Source organism: Ochotona princeps, chromosome 30, assembly GCF_030435755.1.
Source record: "Ochotona princeps isolate mOchPri1 chromosome 30, mOchPri1.hap1, whole genome shotgun sequence".
Taxonomy (NCBI): Eukaryota; Metazoa; Chordata; class Mammalia; order Lagomorpha; family Ochotonidae; genus Ochotona; species Ochotona princeps.
The window spans coordinates 20,595,513-20,617,144 of record NC_080861.1 but is presented as its reverse complement, the minus strand read 5'-3'; the positions used below and the strand labels follow the sequence as shown (position 1 = coordinate 20,617,144).

The following is a 21,632-nucleotide window of genomic DNA, read 5'->3' as shown; positions in this document are numbered from 1 at the left end:
GGCCACAGCAGAGCCAGTCCGAAGCCAGGAGCTTCTTCTGGGATCTCCCACATGGGTGCAGGGTCCCAAAACTTTGGGCTGTCTTCCACTGTTTTCCTGGGGCCACAAGCAGGGAGCTGAATGGGAAGTGGAGATGCTGGGACATGAACCGGTGGCCATATGGGATCCTGGTGCATGCATGGTGAGGACTTCAGCCACTAGGCTACTGCACCAGGCCCTGGAAGATGTTTTCTAAAATAAGAGGATCTTTCAGAAAGTTTATGCAGAAAAAAAGGAAATTTAAAAAGTAAAACTGTTTTATAGAAAGACACTTTTGAAAATCATCAGCTTTTTCATAATATACTACCGGAGTCCAGCTCCTGCTGAGTTCAGAACTTGAGAAGGGTGCATGGAATAGGCATAAGAGAAAATAAATGGACCACTGCAATTTCAGGATCATAATGGACAATGCGAGAAAGCTGTCCTCTTTATTTATACAGAAGCCTTCACCAACTCTGGCACCGACTTTTCACACATGGTCAAGAGGGCATTCCTAAGGATAGTTCTGCCAATTGTTTCACCTTGAAGCAGGATATCAGCCGTCCTAATCCTGTGGTCAGGAAGTTCTCAGTAGACAGCACATATCAGTAACACATTCCTATTACAATCTTCACTTGAATCAGTTAAGGTAGGAAATACATCATTTCCTCCTAGAGATCAAGGAAAGAAGGAAAGAACCCTAAACATAAGTTCCTGCTACACCTAGGGACTTAACTTATGGTCAGTGGGGCAGCTGAGACAGCATGAATAGCAAAAGGCCCTTTTGCCAAGACGTTATTAGCAAGATAAACTTCAAGCTCACATTGATAGTAAAGCCCAACTCCGCAGTGGCAGACAATGGCTAGATTACAGAATTCTCAGCGGGGCTGTCCGGTGTCCATGCAAAGGGAGGTAGAACTGCTTTTCAGGTGGTTGTAGAAACATCCACTGGAGGCCTTGCCATGCAGCAGGAAATTCCTTGTGGCCTTGCCTGCAATGAAACAGTTCTCTTCACACCTTCTTGTCCTCCACACCCACTGCATGGACCCCAGTAATATACATTTCCCGGTTGACTCATTTATTTGTGGCTTTTATTTTTGGCACAAAAATATATTTGAATTCCATCTTTCTGCTGAATTGTTGAAGTACCCTTGTATGGCAGTGCGTACAGTTGCTACAGCCATGCTCCCTTCGAGGGTGGGGATAGCTCCTCGCTAGAGAAGGTCCCATGGAGCATAGCAGGATCTGTGATTGTGGATCTCACAGAGGAGATGGTGAATGTTCATGCAGAGAACCTCACACTTCAGCCTGCCTAATTCCCACCAAAAGCCTAAGAGGTATTGTTCCAGATATACATTTTATGTATTGGAATATTTGTAAGTACAATCTGGAGTTTTGCCACAGTTATGGGAAGCTTGGTGTAACTAGACAAGGAAGGCCAAGATAATGGTGCTTGGGGAATGATGAAATAAAGTTTCTGCCACTGTTAAGCAAAAGGTAGATACTAGTGTCTTTCTTTTCTGGATAGGACAGCTTCCTGCAGCAGCAGATCTGAAGGGTAGCCATTGAGCCAGCCCACTAAGATCTGACACCACGCCAACACTCCCTGGGTGGCCACAGTGAGCAGAACATCAGCCAGATGCCTCACGAATTACTTCTATAATTTCCACATTCAAGCCGTCATACCTTTTTGTGACAACCCACCTTTGGAAAATGCGGTTTCAGTACTTTTTATTTAGATTGCCGTGTCAAAACCAATATAGGACAAGAACCAATTGTAGTGGTGTCCAGTGTGAGTTTGAAGTCTGAGAAACTGTACAGGGCTCTGTAGATGTACACACCTCCAGAAAGGAATTTCAGATGTTAGAGGAGAAAACTAAAATAATTGTCTTGCAAGTTGATGTGTATTTTCTGCAAGATGCATTCATTTACTTACCTATTCAGCTGAGTTGCTGTGTTCCCAGCACTGTGCTAGACACAGGGATGAGCAGTGAGCAGGACAAAGAGAAGTCCTCCCCTCCAAGCTGATGTTGCAGAAGTCCACAAGAAAACAGAATGAACAATAATTATGGCCTGTGTTTGGATTATGATGAGTATTAAGGAGAAAGGTTCAGAGAAACATCAGGGGGGCAGAAAGTATTGGTCAGGGAGGAGGTGAAACTTTAACTAAGGTGGGTGGAGAAGATTTCACTAGGATGATAATCTGGTTAAGATCAAAGTAGAGACAGGTGAGTTATCAATCATGTAGTTATGTCTTCGTAGAAAAAAAAACACAAATGAGCACTCATTGAATTGCAGAGCAGGCAGAAAACAAATGAGAAATTACCTACATCAGATAATTAGTGAGAAAGCAAAAGGCAAATGGTATGTAACTTGTTTGTGGATGATGTCACTTCACTTTGCGCAGTGGAGTCGGAGTCTAGAGTGAGCAAGCCAAAGTAATAAAGAATCACACGAGCTCCATTGCAGTGGGAAATGAAGGAGGACCTGGAGATTATATGCAAATACAAAGTGGTGTTATAATTTGAGATGCTAAAAGACACCAGCTAACACGCTTAGATATTTGAAATAGTATCTACACTGTACTATTGCCAGCTGCTCATGTAACAACAGCATTTTACCTTTGCATGGAATGATTTCTTTTTTTGATTGAACCATGTATAATGTACGGAAGTCAGTAGCAGAAACGTTAATAGCAATCAGACCCATTAGTCAAAACAATGGGTGGTTTTCTTTCTGACACTCTTTAAAAACCCTGTGATTGGAAATGACAGTCTTCTGAAGTGGTTTTTATTTTTCTGGTAATTGGTAACGCGCTAACCTTCGTAGGACTGTATTTCCTCAAGCCTTACCCACGAGAAAATGGAAAGATATGTTCATAAGATATGTTCATTGTAAGCCCCGTGGACGTGCTGAGGAATTGAGCCTGTTGTCTCCGTTTTGTGTCACTAATAAAGCCATCAAACTCAGAACTTCAGCCACGCTCACAGGCAGGGTTTCTGGAGTACCTACTGCCATCTCAAGCCTCTTCATTTCTGCCTTGACCTTTCTCGTTTCTAGATCTTGGCAATGGGCAGACCTTCTGTTCTTCCCACAGTATTCCAAAAGCATCCCACTGTAAGCTGGCTCTTGTGAAACCTCTTGCCAGAACAGCCGCTGTGATGCGCCCCAGTCCTGTCTGCCTGTGGTCCCAGGAGCTCGGTGAACACCGTCTGCAGTTACTGTATTTAAGGTCATGCCCATTACTTGGTACTTTCAGCAGGTGCCTCAGATGATCCTACTAGAAAACTGTACTTAATGGGAATCTCAAAGAGTGAATAAAAGTTTACCAGAAGAGAATAAAATGCTCTTTATAAGCATAAATGAGGAAAATCAAGAAGTGCAGATTTTTTGGATTGTTATCCTAAAAAGTATTCAGATAGAGAGGAAGCTGTTTTTATAAATGACAAGATCGTCAACTAGATTTTCCCAGGTTTAAAAAAACAAAATTATTGTTAAGCTGTCTCCAGTTCTGCTGTTTGAGCCTTAGATGTTGACAGGTTGCTTAACCAGTCTGCACTGAGTACCGTACCAGTTTTACCACTGTCTCTTGCCTGCACTCTGCTTTGTCGTCAAAAGCAAAGTAAACAAGATGACTGGGACTTGGAACTCTGTTGTTTGTAAAAGAAGTCAATCGAGGACAAACCAGACTGCGTGTTCTGTGGTTGCTGGAGGGTTTGTGTGATTTAGGGTTTTGCCATGCCCCTCTGGGTTCCCTGGAGATAGTTCTCCCATCCCCAGTCTGCAGAGGTCTCTATTAAAGTCCACGAAGCACTGTAGTCTCCCCTTTTGTCCCACAGGGCCATGCCCCAGCCACGACTTCCCTCCTGTCAAATTTTGGTTTATCAGCAATTTGAGCAAGTAAAGATTTATGGGAAGCTCGGGACTTGGGATAGGTAGAGCTTTGCTTCCTATCCCAGTTCATGTGCTGTTTGCTTGTTCTAACTTAAGCCAAACAACCTAGTGAAACGAAACAATCTCTAGGACTTAGTTTCCCTTTTTTTTTTTTTTGAAATTGGTGTTGTTTTATTTTATTTTTTTTTTTTTAAGGTCTTATGTGACTGGACATTGCAGAAAATCCTAGTTTTTCTTTTTTTTTTTTTTTTTTAAAGATTTTATTATTGTTGGAAAGCCGGATATACAGAGAGGAGGAGAGACAGAGAGGAAGATCTTCCATCTGATGTTTCACTCCCCAAGTGACCCGCAATGGGCCGGTGCTGCGCTCCGATCCGAAGCCGGGAACCTCAAACCTCTTCCGGGTCTCCCACACAGGCGCAGAGTCCCAAGGCTTTGGGCCGTCCTCGACTGCTTTCCCAGGCCACAAGCAGGGAGCTGGATGAGAAGTGGAGCTGCCGGGATTAGAACCGGCGCCCATATGGGATCCCGGGGCGTTCAAGGCGAGGACTTTAGCCACTAGGCCATGCCACCGGGCCCATCTCAACACTAAATCCATAGTTAGAGTCGGTTAAGTCTTCTGGACTGCCACTGAAATTAGTGTTTTTCTCTTCAAGGGGACAAACCTTCTTTGTATCTGTCCCCAGGCCTAACACAGGCCTACTACATAGCAAGCCCTTTGAAAACGTTGAGTCTTAGTAAACGAGGGTGATACTAGGATCATTGAATTAGTAGCATTGAATCAGATGACACACTTTAGGTCAAAGATAAGCACAGTGCACGTTCTAGATTTCGAATACATCATGTGGAGACCAGCTTAGTGGCAGGCTAATTCTTTACCTGCTGTAGTGCCATCTCATACGGGTGCCAGTTCAAATCTCAGCAGCTACACTTTTAGTTCTCTCTCCCTGCGAATGGCCTGGAAACAGCAAAAGATGGCCCTAGACCCTGTGCTCCCTGTGCCCTGCACCCACATGGGACACCCAGAAGAAGAAATCATGACCATTTGGGGCAGTGATCCAGCAGGTGAAAGAACTCTCCATTTCTCCCTTTCTTTCTAAGTAAAATAAATCCTCAAAAAAGCAAAAAATAGAACCATCATGGATGCATCTTGTCAGCCTTAGTCTGAGACAAACTCAAAGCACCTAACAAATGAGGAAGCTTTAGCTTTTTAGGTCCTTCCGGAGGAGCAAGTTATGTTTGTTTGTTTGTTTGTTTGTTTCCCTGAGTCATTAGGCATGATCTTCCATAGCTTATATCTATTTCCTCTTCCTCCACTTAAGGTAATACTGGAACATGTCCATACCTTGTAAATTTAGAGTTTTTAAACATGATCATCGACTCCTTGTAACACAACGTCTGGTTCAGTTCAGGTAGGGAACAGCAAATATTATCTCAATTATTATCTACAACAGTAGAACTTAAAGATTATTAATCTGCATTTTAGAATTTCATCCCTCAGCCTCTCCAACATGAAATTCAGCTCCTGTGTTTCTAGGGGAAATGATGTAGATAGGAATGCTGCCATCCTTTGCCAAACACAGACCAAACTGGCGTTCAGAGTGTCTTGCACCTGGATATACATTTTTCACTCTGTCTTCTTACCTTGTTTAATGTGGTTTGAATGGGCTTAACTTACTATATATGATTCTTTTGGACAATAGACATTTATATTTAATCCTCCCTAAAAAAAATTCAAGTCGTGGGCCCAGCACAATAGTTCAGCCGCTAATTCCTCGCCTTGCACATTCCAGGATCCCGTATAGGTGCCAGTTCATGTTCTGGCTGCTCCACTTCCCGTCCAGCTTCCTGCTTGTGGCCTGGGAAAGCAATAGAGGACAGCCCAAAGCCTTGGGACCCTGCACCTGTGTGAAGCTTCTGGCTCCTGGCTTTGGATTGGCTCAGCCCTGGCCTGGCCACTGTAGCCACTTGGGGAGTGAACCAATGAATGGAAGACCATTCTCTCTGTCTTTCCTCTCTGTAAATCTGACCTTCCAATATAAATTTAAAATTCTGCCTCCCCCCAAAAAATAATACAAATCATAGGCAGAAGAAAAATAATAGCATTAACCATAAGAAAAAAACGTTTTCACTGCCCAGTAAAACTCTTGCAACCTTAGGGCTGTTTTGAGCTGATAACATGGCTGGATAATTCTTTTAACTTAGAAGAATGTGGTGATAAAGTGTGTGATTACTGTTTAGTGTTGTTCATTTTGTTTGTTTGTTTTTCTTTCTGAGAGAAATCCAACTTAGAGTTAAGAAGCTGAGGAGTACTCTGAGTCCACGCACAGCCTTGTGTAATAAAGCCATCAGCCCATAGTGACATATCTCAGGATATTTTCTGTGCTCCTTCAAATATGATTATTTAGGACAATTACTTATAAATACCAATCTAAGGGTTACTTCTGGAGGTGGGGGGGGCGGGGTTCCCTCCTGAGATGATTCTCTTACCTGCGTGAGTATATATTCAATCTAATTCCCAAGTCGCAATATTGAGATGTAATTTTATTAGCCCACTTGATTATTTTTTAAACTTCTATCACTGTTAAAACTATTAAACTAATTAAAAGTTCATGCGCATTAGCTTTTATTAAATGGCTGCTACTGAGATAGTGAACTTCAGAAATGGTAGCCCAAGGTATTCCCTCTCCCAATGTTGGTTAATTCACAATTGGGGTAATTTCATATTTATGAGATGTCATCATCCATATGTCTGTACCGTATCCTAAAGTATTTTTAATTAAAAAAAAAATGGATGTGGCAATTTAATGTAGTAAGAACAGAGCCCACAGCTGAATAATATACATCCCTTGCCTGAAATCTGAACACTTCAGAGTGTTGCTGTGAACATAAGTAGTCGGGGTTTATCAAGGAAATCTGAAGGCTGTGATCAACCACTAATTCATAAAGTATCTCCAGCCTTTTAGTTTGATAACAAGTTGTGCTAAATTGATGAGTAAATAAAACTTGCGCTTCTGAATTGCCATGCCCAGTGCCAGCATCAGCTGTTATTGCTGATGTCTTAGAAGAGCTGCTTTGCAAGTGAAGAGCAGAAATGTGCGATAACTTGTCCAAAAGCTTTCTTTGGCAAAGCCAAACCTAGAATTCAGTATTTCAACCTGCAGTCCAGGTGCCTGTCTGTCTCCATGGGATTCTGAGCGCAGGTCAGTGATGACTGTAGTGTGAGGCCATTATTGACTACTGCAACCAACTCTGTTGTGCTACTTTGACTTTTCATTCAATTATGCAAACAAATCATTAGAGGGTAGAGGGTGATGATCATTGCATCAGGGCCCACTGGAGCTACAATTCACCCCACTGGGCTCACAGTTCACTAATACCACCTAAATGAAAATATTTTTAGGAAACAGAAAGTAATGGAGCTGTCTGTAGGGGAAGAACTGCTTATACCAAAATGAAGTAATTATACATACATTTTTTTTAAAAAATTTATTTTATTTTTTATTGGAAAGTCAGATACACAGAGAGGAAGAAAGACAGGAAGATCTTCCTTCGTTGATTCACCCCACATGTGGCCACAATGGCCGGTGCTGTGCCGATCCAAAGCCAGGAACCCAGGGCCTCTTCCGGGTCTCCCACGTGGTTGCAGATTCCCAAGGCTTTGGGCTGTCCTGGACTGCTTTCCCAGGCCACAAGCAGAGAGCTGCATGAGAAATGGGGCCACTGGGATATGAACTGGCACCCATATGGGATCCCAGCACGTGCAAGGCAAGGACTTTAGCAGCTAGGCTACCATGCTGGCCCACACACAGAATTTTAAGAATTAAAAATAGATCCTTGTCCTCATTGACTTTTTCCAATAAATTCTCATTGGTTTTATTTTCATTTTTGTTCTTTCTAGTGTGTCTGATGTCCAGGTACATGCATTTACAAAAGCCTCCTTTTTTTTTAGGTTTTACCTTAGTCATATTTAAGCATCCAAAAGAATTTTGCTAAATATTAAAAATAGATGAAGAAAAATAAAATCGAAGTGATAAAAAAAGGAGACATTAAAGCTTTCAAAGGTTGGAATTTAAGTCTCAGAGTATCTGCCTGAAAGCCCTTGTTGTTCTGAGTTGATTAATTCTGGAATAAATAATGCATCTTTGGTGCACAGAGATTGCACACATAGGAAGAAAGGCACTCACAACTCACATGGGGTATCTTTGTTTATAGATATGTATGTATTTTTGTTTGAAAAGCAGTTACAGAGAAAGAGAGATCTTCCATCCCTTTGTTCATTCCCCAAGTAAGCGCAACAGCTAGCCGGAGGCAGGCCATGTGAAAGCCAGGAGCTTTATTAGGGTTCCCACATGGGTGGGTGATAGGGGCCCATGCACTTGAGTAATCTTCTGGTGCTTTTCCCAGACTATTACCAGGGAACCGGATCAGAAGTGGACCAACTGGGACATGAACTAGAGCTCATATGGGATGCTGGCATTACAGGTGGCAAGCTTTATTTACTACATCACAATACTGGTCTTTTGAGATATATTTAAGCACATGTTGCTGCCTGTGTTTCCAGAAACTGAAACATCAAATAGCCAGAGTAACCAACAGGTATAATTTAAATATTAAGCTATTAACACCAAATTGCGAGGCTGCATCCCTGCCCCCCAAAGCAAATAAAAACCTAATAGGAAATAGTAGTCTAATGGTAATAGTCTGATGGTTTCCTTGAGCCTAATGTTTGCCCAGATCTCTGCCCCTCTTCATGACAGATGAACATGTTGAAGGACATGCCTAAGCCAAAAACTCCTGTGTACAGCGCTGTGCTGCTGGAGGTGATGGTTTGGGGCCAGCTAGACAGTAGAGCTGACAACTGGTACAGAAAGATCAGGAGCAGTAGAGGGACTGTTTAGGGTAACTGTCGAAAGTAAGATTTGGAAACAAAATGTGTATCTGATTCAAAGACACAGAATCTAAGCAACAGAGCATCCTCATTAGTAGGAAGAATACAGTCAAGTTACTACCGTGAGTTACTGGTTCCCCCGATATCTATCTAGTAAGGACAATATAAGGTGTTCAGACCTGGGCTTAATTCCTCATCCCCTGTTGCTCTCTGAGAGATGTCTGAATGGTATCCGGCTCTGCCTAGCTTTTCTTAAGTGCAGGCAGATATGCTAATTATACTCATTAGGGTTATGTCATGCTCATGTTTAATTCAGTGTGTTTCATTTGTGCCCCTACTGTAGTTGTCCGGACTGTGTGTAGTTCAGGCATCCTTTCTTCTTCCCAAGACAGATGTCAGGATAATATACACAGGCTCAAACAGTGCCAGCAGATTCATCAGTGACAGTGGATTATTCTCCCCTCAACAGAGGTCTTCATTTATGTGGTTGAAGTCACAGCTCAGAAGATTTTAAGGGAGTTGGATGGGATGTGAGAAACCGGGTATAAAGGTACTAAAGAAAATACAGTAACTACAAGTTAGAGGAAAGGGAAAGCTTTGGACCAGTCATTTCTTGTCACAAGAGATGATTCAGGTAACCCATGATTCCCACACATATCTGTTGTTCATTTCAGCTGTGGAAGGAAATTAGGCATACAGCCTCTTAGCTCCCACTCGGAACTGCTGCTTTGTAAAGCCCAAGAATCAAAGTTTGTAGGGAGATTCTGAGCAGCTATTCCACTGGTGAGCTCTTGACCAGTCACGTGAGGCACTGGTAAAGACATCTCTCTTGTTGTTGTTGTTGTTGTTGTTGTTTTTCTAACCTTAAGAAATATAAGATGAGAGCAAAACACAGCGGAAAGATAGAGAAGGAGAGGAGGAATCACAAGCCACAGTATCCTTATTGCTTATCCAGGGTAAGACACAATCCTGGTAAATAAAGCCATTTTAAGGTATATAGCAGCCGGTCCTGTATATAAACTAAAAGTGAAATGTCAATGAGCTAATCATAGGTTGTGGTTAGGACTTGTTTTGTTTTGTTTTGTTTTTGTTTTTGTTTCTGTTTTTGTTTGTTTGTTTGTTTGTTTAACATACTGGTTACTCAAAACCATGTCAATTCCATAATGTTGCAAATTGTTGTTGATGTTATATTGGGACTCTTAATCGACTGTGATGATATTCTACCAGCTCTAACTTCGGACCAGAAATGGTCTCCCCAAGAAACTGTTCAACCCATCTGGACAATAAGATGCTGGACTCTGCGCTTGGTATATGTTTGCAAAGAAAGAATCTTGATTGAATTTGAACTGTAACACTGCATCAAGGTGGAGGAATCCACCAGGAGGGAGGGGAGGGGGAAGGATGGGGGGGACTCCCAGAGCCTATGAAACTGTCACGTAACGCTAAGTAATTAATAAAAATATATATATAATAAAAAAAATTGAATAAATAAAGGCTGATAAGATAGCCTGATCAGAGGATGAGGAGAGGAAGGGATGCATGCTGCTCTGATTGTCTTGCTGTTGTGTGGATACCTTCTCCTTATTAGCATTACTTGTTCTACTACATATGCACAAGTCCCTGACAAAAGATGCTGTTTTATCCCCACTATGTATTTCTTGGCTCCTTTTAGTTTTTTTGGCCACCTGATCCACAGCCTCCCACGCTCCTCTTTGTAGGCCTCACCACCAGCAGATCAGAACTGATGTAAAGGAACCGCCCATCCACTGACTTAAATTACTTCCTAGCTCTGGTGCAGATATTATTCCCTTCTCATTTCTCTCCTTCTTTGAGGACACATTCACCACAGATTTCTGTTAATCCTGACTGAAGACAACTGTCCCGGCGCTGCCTGGAAGACCAGGTGATTTGTTCCACATACACGCTTAAGAAGTTTCCTCCCACTTCCCTGCATAAGTACAGTCAGATGTCTTTGAACTTGCAAGGGTGATGGAGAATGTCTGGAGAAGAAAAGATTCCCTCACTCTCAATAATTTTTAAAATAATTTTTAAAAATAATTTAAACATCTTAAAACAATTTTTAAAATAATTATTTGTATTTTTTATGTTTTTTACATAGTTGATCAGGGTGTAAAGGGTGAAGGACTACAGGAAGGTGGGTGAGACCATTATTTCCACATTTTCTTTTTTTCCTTCCTGTGTCTGGGGGAAGGGAGGTGATAAGGGGAGAAGCCACACCCAGCCTCCCAACCGCCTCCATAACCTGAGATGGAGGACAGCCACCCAAAGCCAGCTCCTGGTTCCTGATGTGGGGCATGCTCTAAGGGACCTGCTCAAGAGATTTTGATAGTTCAAAAGTTCTAATTTACTGCCGATCTCACCACTCCACGCACGACGAGATATCTCCAGAATTTGTTGGTTGACATAGTCCACCTTAGACTCTCCATTTGCCCAGATATTCACTGCTAACGCTTGGCTGGAGTAGTTGATCAATTTGTTCTGACCTCCGTCGTCTGTTATGGTACCAGGTGTCCTCTTCAGTGTACTGCTCCAGTGTACTGCTGTATTCTCCATGTGCCACAGTCAGACCTTGGAACCTGCAATTGTTTCCATGGTTGATGTTCTGAGTCCAACTAATCAGTTGAAGGGATTCCGAAAGAAACTTCATCTGAGGTGATCCCAGACCTGTTTCTTGTGTGTTTGCCAATGCAGGGTTCAGCACGGTTCATTGCCGCAGTCAGCTTATGCTGGGTCAGTTCTGTCGCCAGCCCTGTCTTTTCACAAACCAATGGAGTTGGAGCCCAACCCAATCCTGCCCACCACATACTTTGCCCTCATGCTAACCAGTGGGAACTACAACCTAGTCAGAGCAACGTCCAGTAACCCCCACCAGTCCCGCCCCTTCTCTGGTTCCCGTGCTTACCGGTATATACAGCAGACTGGTCCAGTCTGTCCCACAACTCAATCAGCTCTCATACATGTCAATGGGCATTGAAACTTGGTTCACTCCAACCAGCCTCACTGTACATCCCACATACCTGCTGACGGGTGCCACTCTGTCTAGCCACGCCTGCCCTAGTCCTGCTTCTCATTTCACCAGTCAGAGTGGCAAGCAAGGAGGGAGATGCCTACTGTTTCCCTAATGTACCCACTCCAACTCCTGGATCTTGCACTCTCCAGGTAGTTCTACAGTTTGAATTGATAAAATTTATCCCCTTTCCAGCATCTGCCAGCTGATGCTGTGACAAAGCCCAACCTACACACACCTACTCTTGCACCAATGGGAACATCAATCCAATCTGTCTTGCCCCAATCTGGCTCACATGAAGCCAACAGGTGTTGTATCCCTGCCAGCCTGACGTGGTCGCAACCCAGCGCACCAGTGGGAGTGCTAGTTCAGCAGGGGAGCCTCACACAGACACCCTTCTCCCCAGATCTCACGTGTGCTGCTTGGCGCTGCATCCGATTTGGCATGGCCTGCCTCACCTCAGCATTTGCCAACGGATTCTGTAGCCTGCCCAGGCTAGCCTACCCTCAATTCCAGCTTCCAGTGCTGGAATTCCAGTTCCAGCTCACGGTGGTGGGGACTACAGTCTAGCCCATCCCAGCCAGCCCCCAATCCTGGCCCTCATGTGAATTGGCTTGTGTTGTGCCCAACCTGGCCTGACCATACTCCATTCTAGTGCTTGGATTTGCCAGTGGGTGATATAAACTGGCCCAGGCTGGATTGCCCCTGAGCTGAGCCAAATGTATGCCCATGGGTACCATTACCAGACCTGGTCCGGGCTGCGTCTTATCTTGGTTCTTGCACTCACCTTCAGGGACTGTGTTCCAACAGAAGAGGAGTTCCCCAAGCTCTTCCATCAGAACCTCTCCAATGCCAGATCTCACACCCTCCGGTGGGTCCATGGATCAGCCCTACTTAGTCCACCTCCTGTCCTAGCAGGAACAGTGGCCTTTCCTGACTGGCCCTCACCCTTTCCAGTTTTTACTGTTGGGTATTACAGCCCAGTCAAACCTGGTCCACACCCAGACACAGCTCACACATGGCTCAGCAGGGGCAGAGACCTAGCCCAGCCTGTCTTACACCTACCCTGGTTCTCACGAGCAGCAGTAAGTATTGGAGTCTAGCCCAGTCTGGTGCATGACAGACCCAGTCCACACTTGCACTGAGGGACACTGCAGCCATATCCAGACCAGAACGCAGCCCCTACTCTGGCCCTCACACTCTTCAGTGGGACCCACAACCCAGCCAGGGTGTCTGTCCCCTTAAGCTCTCCAACCAGGCCTGTCCTTAGCCGCAGATCTTCGGCATGTCATGCTTACTCTGACCCAGCTTGGTATAGTGTCTCCCCTGTCTTGGCCTTTGCCTTTGGATTCTGTAGCCTGGCCTGACCCAACCTTCCCCTAGTCTAAACTCTCGCTGACAGGTGCTGCAACCTGACCCTACTCAGTCTGCTCCTATCCCTTGCTCATGCAGACTAGCAGGTGTGACAACCTAGCTCGGCATGACCTGCACTCCAGCCAGGATTCTGCACTTGCCAGTGAGCTAAGGTTTACTCAGCCCTGACCGGTCCACCTGTTTCAAAACCAACCCACATACTTGCCAACAATTGGAGCTACCTTGCCCATCCTGCCCAACCCCCAGGCTTGAACCACATGTTCACCAATGGGAGCTATGACTCTCTAGGGGAGTTTCCCAAGTTCCCCCACTCAGCGCACTGCTAGACTCGGATCTCGTGCTTGCCAGTGGGTGCTAGGCCCTTGCCCAGCATAGCCTGCCCCACATCTTGTTTTAGAATGCACATGCAGGTGCTGCAGCCTGGACCTGCCCAGCCTATTCCCAGCCCCAGTGCCCGTGAGTGTTGGCTAGTTCCATGGTCACACCTAACTCAATCCATCACCACCACCCCAACTCTTAAGCTATCCAGCAGGACTTGTATTTTCACAGGGTTTGGCCCATATATCCCCCCCCAGAATCTATCCCCAGACCTTATTCTCTCACATGCTCATTAGTGTCCTGGCCCTGTCTAATGTAACCCATCCCCTGTTCCAATTCTCAGTCAGGCACTGGGATCTAGCCCCACTAGACAAGCCCTAAGCCCTAGCTTTTGTGTGGGATGGTGTGTGGTGTGATCTTTGTAAAAGCTGGTAAATTCTCCAATTAAAAAAGTTTTTTTTCAACCAGATGATTACTTGGTACTTCCTGTGTATCAGGTACATAAATATTGTAATAAATATTAACTCATGTTATCCTCATACTATTTTATACTCAGGTAACAGTTGGGGAAATCAAAACTCGGGCAAAAGAGGTGGCCTACTCCAGGGCAGAAGCAGGCCCATGCCTGTCTATAACCAGTGTGCTATCCTGGCCGATATGTAACAACCTTCTTACTAAATTTAGGCTGCTTGTAGTTGCTTAGAATTATTAGTAACTGCAGAGCATCCTGTTGTCCCTGGTTTTCCACATATTGCGTTATTTATATAGCACATGTTTCTAGGATGAGTTGCCTATCCTGCTTCCTGTTTTTTTTATTATTATTGTTTTGCATACAATTTTTCTTTATTTACTTCAAAGGTAGATTGATAGAGTGAAAGGAAGACATGCTCACACACAGAGGGGAAAGAAGGCAGACAGCGAGAGAATCTTCTATCCAGTGAGAGAATTAAGACTGTCTAGTTGCAAATCTACAAAGCAGTTAGTGAATTACTTTTTTTTTCTCTTCAGCTTAACTGATTTGACCTTCTGTAGAAAGAATGTGATTTGGAGAACAAACCCCCTTTTTCTGGAATTCTGAATGGGAGGGTTTCAGTGTCTGTCTTTTTGGAAGAAAGTATGTGTTTTTATATGATATTTGCAGAATATTCCCTGTGCAGTGTGTCTATTTAGAGTATGGCTTGGGTTGGAGGATAAATATTATGTCCCTCACCTTTTGGACTACCAGATCATACAGGTCATGCTTAGGGCTTCAGATGTTTTGCTAAAACATCACTTTATGAGGTCTTTGTGGTTCATAAGACGTTTATTCTTATTATTATTATTTTAATTATCTTCAGTGGTAGAGTTCCCCCATCTTCTTCCCCATTTCCACCCCCCACCATTTTTTCCCATATTACCACAGCGATATAGTCCTTGACTGGCAATCTCAAGTTTAACAGTGTATTATTTAAGTGTGTCATGGCACTGTAGGCAGAAAATAGGCAAAGATTGAAAATCTAGTACAAAATTTTTAAGGTGTATTTAGCGATTTGATTGGGAATCCTTTTATTCGGGAGTAGAGATGTGTGCGGTAACATATCTTTACGTCTCACCAAGCATTTCTCTGCCATTTCTCATTTGGGGAGGTCTTTAAAAAGTCATTGAAGTTTACTAATATGATAAAACTCTGAATGCATTTTAAATAATTTACACAAAATAAATGTATCTTTTAATTCCTTCTTTCTGTAAACTTTTAGAAAAGTATCTTCATGTATGACACAAGCCAACATGTTTTCTTTGCCTAGGATGATACCATAATCTCAAAAGTTGAGGATAGCTCCCTTTTGGTTGAGGAAGAACATCCATCTTTAACTCAAAGAACACACACTTCTGAAGCATCCCTCTTTCGGCAGTCACACACATGTTCTTTGTGCCAACTATCTCTTCAATTACAATGCCCCATTGCCACATTTTATTAACATGGTCTTCCTATCACATGGGTGTGATAAATTTGAAAGCCAGAGTTGAGAATGATAGAGTATCAGGGTGAGAAGTAAGCAGGAATAGCTGGTATTACCCCCTTAAGTTTTGAGGGGGGAATTACAGTGAGCAAACGAGGCCTCATTGAACTGTGTTAATGGCAAAGTTACAATCAAAAGATGTCCTCACAGGTTGACATTGTCTCTCATTCCATATCATTTATCAAGCCATTGAAAGCTTTAAAAGTGGTCATCAAAAAAGGCAAGAAAGTTTTGCTTTGGGGGTTGGGGGGGATATGACCAGCAATGTTGGTTCTGACCGTGTTTTAGGAATGTAAGACTTTGAAAATAGATTTAGTTAGCAACTAAGATGCTGGTTAGAATATCCATGTCACACTGCAGTGCTTGGGTTTTTTCCACACCTAGCTTCCAGTTTCCTACTGATGTGAACCCTGGGATGCAGTAGTGATGGCTCAAATAATTGGGTACCTGCCACCCACATTGGAGATCTGAATTGAGTTCCTGATTCCCATCTCTGTTTCTTCCCCTTCCCTCCCCTCCACTCCCCTGTTTCAGCTTTCCTCCTCTCCTTTCTTTTCCTTCACCCTTTCCCTTCCCTCCCCTTCCCTCCTTGGTCCTCCCTGGTCTTCCCCTCCTCTTCTCTCCCACTTTCTTCCCTCTCTGTTTTTCTTTTTCAGAATATAAACTAATAAATAAACTAATAAATAAGACCTAGAGAGGGATGAATGTTCACACTTTGTTGTTTGAAGTTGTCAGGCAACTGATAACCAGCCCCAGAGCAGCAAACTTCAAACAAGTAAGGAAACTGGAGGTGTTCAGATCATCTCTATTCCCAGCCCATGCTTGTTGAAACAACTGGGCTAGGGCCCCTTTTAAAAATGTACCTTGGATTTGTTCTAATTGAGTACAATAGGACATGAAAATGATCGTCCTGCAGAAATGTGTTTAATACCCACAAATCTTTGTAAATAACGGCGCTACATGCCTGATTTGGCTCTAATAGGAAACACCAGTTAGAAGACAGAGCAAGTGGAAAAGCCTATCAGAGTCTTTATTGTGGTTTTCATGGTAAGCAGTGATGAGACAGGGTAAGCAATATAGACAGATGTAGAGTAATTATGAAGGGCTTGGTTTTAGATGGTGATTCCTAGTTGCCCCATCCGTGGTCCTGGGAGTGGTTGGTTTGAACTCATAATTGATTGGTTCTACTACCTCTGACTAACCCTCAGTGAGAAGATCTCATCCTATGTCCAGAGGACTCCAGATACCAGATCATTAGAATACAGAAAGTAAGAAAATGTACTCAATATAAACTCCAATGCACACACAGGCTTCGGTCAATTCTAAAGCCAAGTGAAATGCCCCATGCTGCAAGAGAAGCCATTCTTTAAAAAGATTTGCTTCAAGGACCTAAAGATCAGGACCAGGCATTTTGTGTGTCACAGGAACATATCATCCATAATTCACAGGTTTTGAATTTTAACTCCAGCAAAGGCAGAACTTCCACCGTTTATTTTGATTGCTTCAATGCAGAAGAGTGGAGAATGTGACACCCTTGGCTCAACACTCAGGTTTAGCCAGAGTTCAGGCCTGACTTGTATTATTTAGCGTCATATAGAATGAATATAGGTAAAAAAGCAGTATCTGCAAAAACTGTATAGTGCTGTTGTTGTGTTGTTGTTGAATTAGTCTCACTAATGAGAATAAACATTCGCAGAGACTTTTGCGTTTGTAAAATCCGTTACAAGCACCAGCTGGCTCACTTGTTCATGATTAAGGGAATTCTTAACAATGCCTGTGTAGGAGATGAAAGTGAGGATTTGAGTGGGACTAGGGGAAAAGATAAGTAATAGAAAAGCATTTAGCACAGTCATTTTCAGCTTCATACTCTCTTGAAGTCTGCACTGCATCATTTTCATTGCGTTTGATTTCATATTCTTAGCGTACAAAACACAACACGCATGCATTATACTCTCTTGGTGAAACTATCTTCAAATTTAAAATAGCCACTCATTCTCTTTGCCCTATATATTACCCCAAAACTTCACTACAGCTGTAAGGCTCTGTGATCTTCCTTATCTGTAAAATGGCTGAGAAGGATGAGCGGAGGAAGAAGCAGAAACCTATAAACCCTTGGTTCCTAAATGCAGTAAACTCATCATCTTGCTATTTTCAGTGATTGAGGCTACACTGTAATTTTAGATATTTCTATCCTTTATCTTACTAAAACACAAACTGACACATCAAATGGCCCAAGGAAGACTGTGTGTATGCACGTAATTATTTACCAAACTTTACCTGTGATGAAATGTACATGCTTAGAGAACTGGCCACACATTTCAAAACCACTAATTGAAAAAATGAATTTCTTAATTTTTATTTACAGTTGGAACAATGCTTAAATAATCTTGACCCTCTAGATCACTGATAATATGTTAGCATTTGAGTGTCCTTGGGGCAAACAACACATGCATCATGTCTGTGCTCAAGTGTGAAAACAGCAGCAGTAAGCCCCATGCTGCTCTTACTTGTCTCTGTAACTGGTACCCAAGTCCTGAAGTAAGTTAAATGAAACGACTTTAGAAAGTTGAGGAAAGAAAGCTTGTGGAAATACATATTATTTATTAAAAAAAAAAACTAAACTTTGTTTCGATTCCATTTTCCACTAACGTTTTGAAGTATCCTTGTGAAACAGTTAACTTCCTGTTCTTTGGACTGAACTTTCAAGGGGAAACCAGACAGAGAGGCTGTCTCAGCGGTAGGGTTGAGTCATGGTTTGGCTGGGATCAGACCAAGGTTGAAGCTGGGAGCCAAGAGTGTAGTTCGTGTCTCGTACTACTTGAATCGTCACCTGCGTTCTGGGGACTACGTTAGCAGGAAGCTGGAGCTCATACTACATATAATGTGAATTGCAGACATGTTGCAAAACCCACTTTTTAATGAGAAGAACAAGAGATAGAAAGGGGAACTGTTTTCTAAAATGCCTCTTGATACAACTGAAACTCTGAATTCCATATGATCCAGCAATAGCACTTCTAGGAATATATCCAAAACACCTGCTACACGAGAAACCAACATGCACCCCTATGTTCATTGCAGCACAATCAATAATTGCAAAAGCTTAGAAGCAACCGAAATGCCCATCAACAGAAGAATGGATAAGAAAGCTATGGTTCATCTACTCCATGGAATACTACTCAGCTATTAAAAAAAACAAAATGCAGTTCTTTGTGGCCAAATGGGCCAAACTGGAAACCATAATGCTAAGGGAAATGAGCCAATCCCAAAAGGTTAGATACCACATGTTTGCCTTAATTTAAGATGAAACAATGTCAATCCTAAAAACAGTACCTGTAAATTGTAATATTATTACAACCCCAAACAACCTGTATCACATGCAAGAAGATGTGGTGATGTAACCAATGAACCAATAATCAATGAGAGACAGAATACTTATGATCTACATCAAAGAACTGAACAGCCTTTTAGTATCCTATTATTCCGTAATGAGTCGGGAGAGCAGAGAAATCTTCCACCTTCTTAGAGGGTGTGAGGAAGATGTTAAGTGTAAAGGTAACTTACAGACAGCTGACTCGATTCTGCATTAAGCATTAGCAAAAACTATAAAGACATGCAGTAGGATTCAAGAGCGATCTTGACAGCCTCTTATCAGGAGGTCATGTACACAGAGCGGGGCTGGGGGGATCCCAGAGTGGAGCAGGAGGACAGGAGGAGGCTTGTATTCCAACCCTGGAGACTCCCGGATCCTCACCAAGGACTATATCCCAACTGTCAAGGAGATCAGAGGGAATTGGACTGCCCTTGTAGGCCAAGAATTCTGAGGTCATCCTCTCCCATTAGGATCTCCCACATGGGATGGAAGAAGACCAGGTCCTTCCTCACAAGATCTAATGATATTGGAACAACAGCCAGGAGCCATGAACAGTCTGCAGAAACAGAACAAAAAACTTCCTTCAGGACTTGGAGAGGAGCTTTCTCTAGTTCTGACTTAGTTCCAACTTTGCCTCCCCACCCTCTCTTGCAATGACCTTCAGGGTGGCTCCGGAGCCACCAAAAAAAAAAAAGACCAGATAGACAAATAAGGAAAGCTTAGAACAAACAGGAAACAGTCAGCTTGGACTCCCATATACCTTACTAGGTAGGACACAAAGTTACTCCTCACTAAGGAATGAAGATTTCTCTGCACACCCTCCTAAAACTGTTTTCTCCCCAATTGTTAACATATGACTTGTTAGAGTTATAAGGCTTTTTGGACTATTCTAAAATTTGAGTAGTTCTGTAGAAATCACGCTTGAATACTATAAGCTCCTAAATATAAAAATGAAAATAGACATGAGACAGCTGAATAGTACCCTATAACTATTTTAAGGTGTATAGCAGCCGGTTGTGTATAAACTAAAATCGAGATGTCAATGAAGTGGTTACAGGATGTAGTTAAGAACTTGCATATTCTAACATATTGGTCACTCAATACCATGTTGGTTAACTTCATGATGTTGTAAATTGTTGAAATTGTGTAGTGGCTTTTCATTGGAGGGGATGATACTCTGCCAGCTCTGCTTTCGGACCGGGGATGGTTTCCCAATAAAACTGTTGAATTTGTCTGGACAATGAGATGCTGGACTCTATGCATGGTCCGTGCCCGCAGTGAAGGAAGCATGACTATTTATGATCTGTACTAATGTAACAATATGGAGGAATTCAGTATAGAGGGAGGGTTTGGGGAGGGGTTGGGGGAATCCTAGAACCTATGAAACTGTGTCATAAAATGAAGTAATAATAATAATTAAAAAAATAAAAATGCCTCTTGATGACTTGTGTTATTAGAGGCTGAAGTGGTCTAGGAAATGTGATCCAAACAAAAGATTTGTTTGTCTAATCCATGGAGAGGTTTTCCAGGAGACTCATTTTCAATTTTTAAAAATTTATTTATTATGCTTGAAAGAGTTGCAGAGAGAGAGAACCCCCAATCCACTGGATCGCTCTCCCATATGGCTACAGTGTCCGTGGTTGGTGGTTCAAAGATGGGAGCCAGGAGCTTCTTCTGAGTCTGTTGCTTGGATGCAGTTAACCAAGCTAGGATTCCATCTTTCATGAAAAGTGTGTGATGAATGAATAATGAATAAGTAAAGATAGGATTCATAGGTTTAGACCATCCTCCACTGCTTTCTCAGGCTATTAAATGGGAGCTACATTGGAAGTAAAGCAGCTGGAACTCAAACCAGTGCCTATATTGGATGCTGGTACCACAGGCAGAGGCTTAGGTGGCTATACTGCAGTGCCAGCCCCTCAGTTGTAGTTTTGCAATGTAACTTTAATTGCAGAAGCAAATATTCTTTAGAGCCAATAATGACAGTGCATACTCAAAAATAATCATTGTATAAATGTATACGTTATTTAAAGTTCTCATTTTCAAAATATGTTTTGTGTATGTTAGTAGTAACCTCCAGTTTTTGAAGATTTGCGTTCTACATACTGATTAATTTCAACCATCAGTAAGGCTCCCCACAGAGAACAGATTGAAAAGAGGTAAGAGATTGAATTTGGAGATTTTGAAGAAAATGTTTTCCAATGGCAAAAATTTCATGGACCATGAGCCTTATTAAAGTTTGACATAAAGAATTCCCTTCCTGGTGTCTTTCTAAGCATTTCACTATAGATAGAAATAAGTATAATTGAGCAAGTTGCTGTTGTATCCTTCTAAAAATATCTCTTCTAAAATCATAAACTTAAGCATGGAAAGAATCCTATATTTATTCATTATTCATTGATTACACACTTTTCATGAAAGATGGAATCCTAGCTTGGTTATAAATACACATATACCCTTAAAGTGAATATTGTTAACTTACTAAGACAAGGGTGATTTATGAAGATCAGATCACCTATGCTAATTTACTTTTAAATACTTTCCGCTATCATAATATCACATAAATTAAAATTTAATTGGTTTATTTGTTATAATTTTTAATCTGTTGAAACGACAGTGGACTGTTTAGTAATGTGCACTTTCTTTCTGCTTAAGTATAAAATTGCATTCTGTTGATTTTTTTTTATTAGCTTTATAACCAGTCTTGCTTGGGGCTTTGCATTGCCAAGGTTAATGAGA

General features: G+C 42.3%; 2 protein-coding genes across 3 annotated transcripts in view; both read left to right on the top strand.

The window, feature by feature from the left end:
• SLC22A14 (solute carrier family 22 member 14) overlaps nt 1–21,632 on the top strand; it is a 980,905-nt gene that overhangs the window by 639,025 nt on the left and 320,248 nt on the right. The window lies entirely within an intron of this gene.
• The window catches only part of TMEM108 (transmembrane protein 108), a 295,366-nt gene that overhangs the window by 200,091 nt on the left and 73,643 nt on the right, over nt 1–21,632 (top strand). The gene's annotated exons all lie outside the window — the stretch shown is intronic.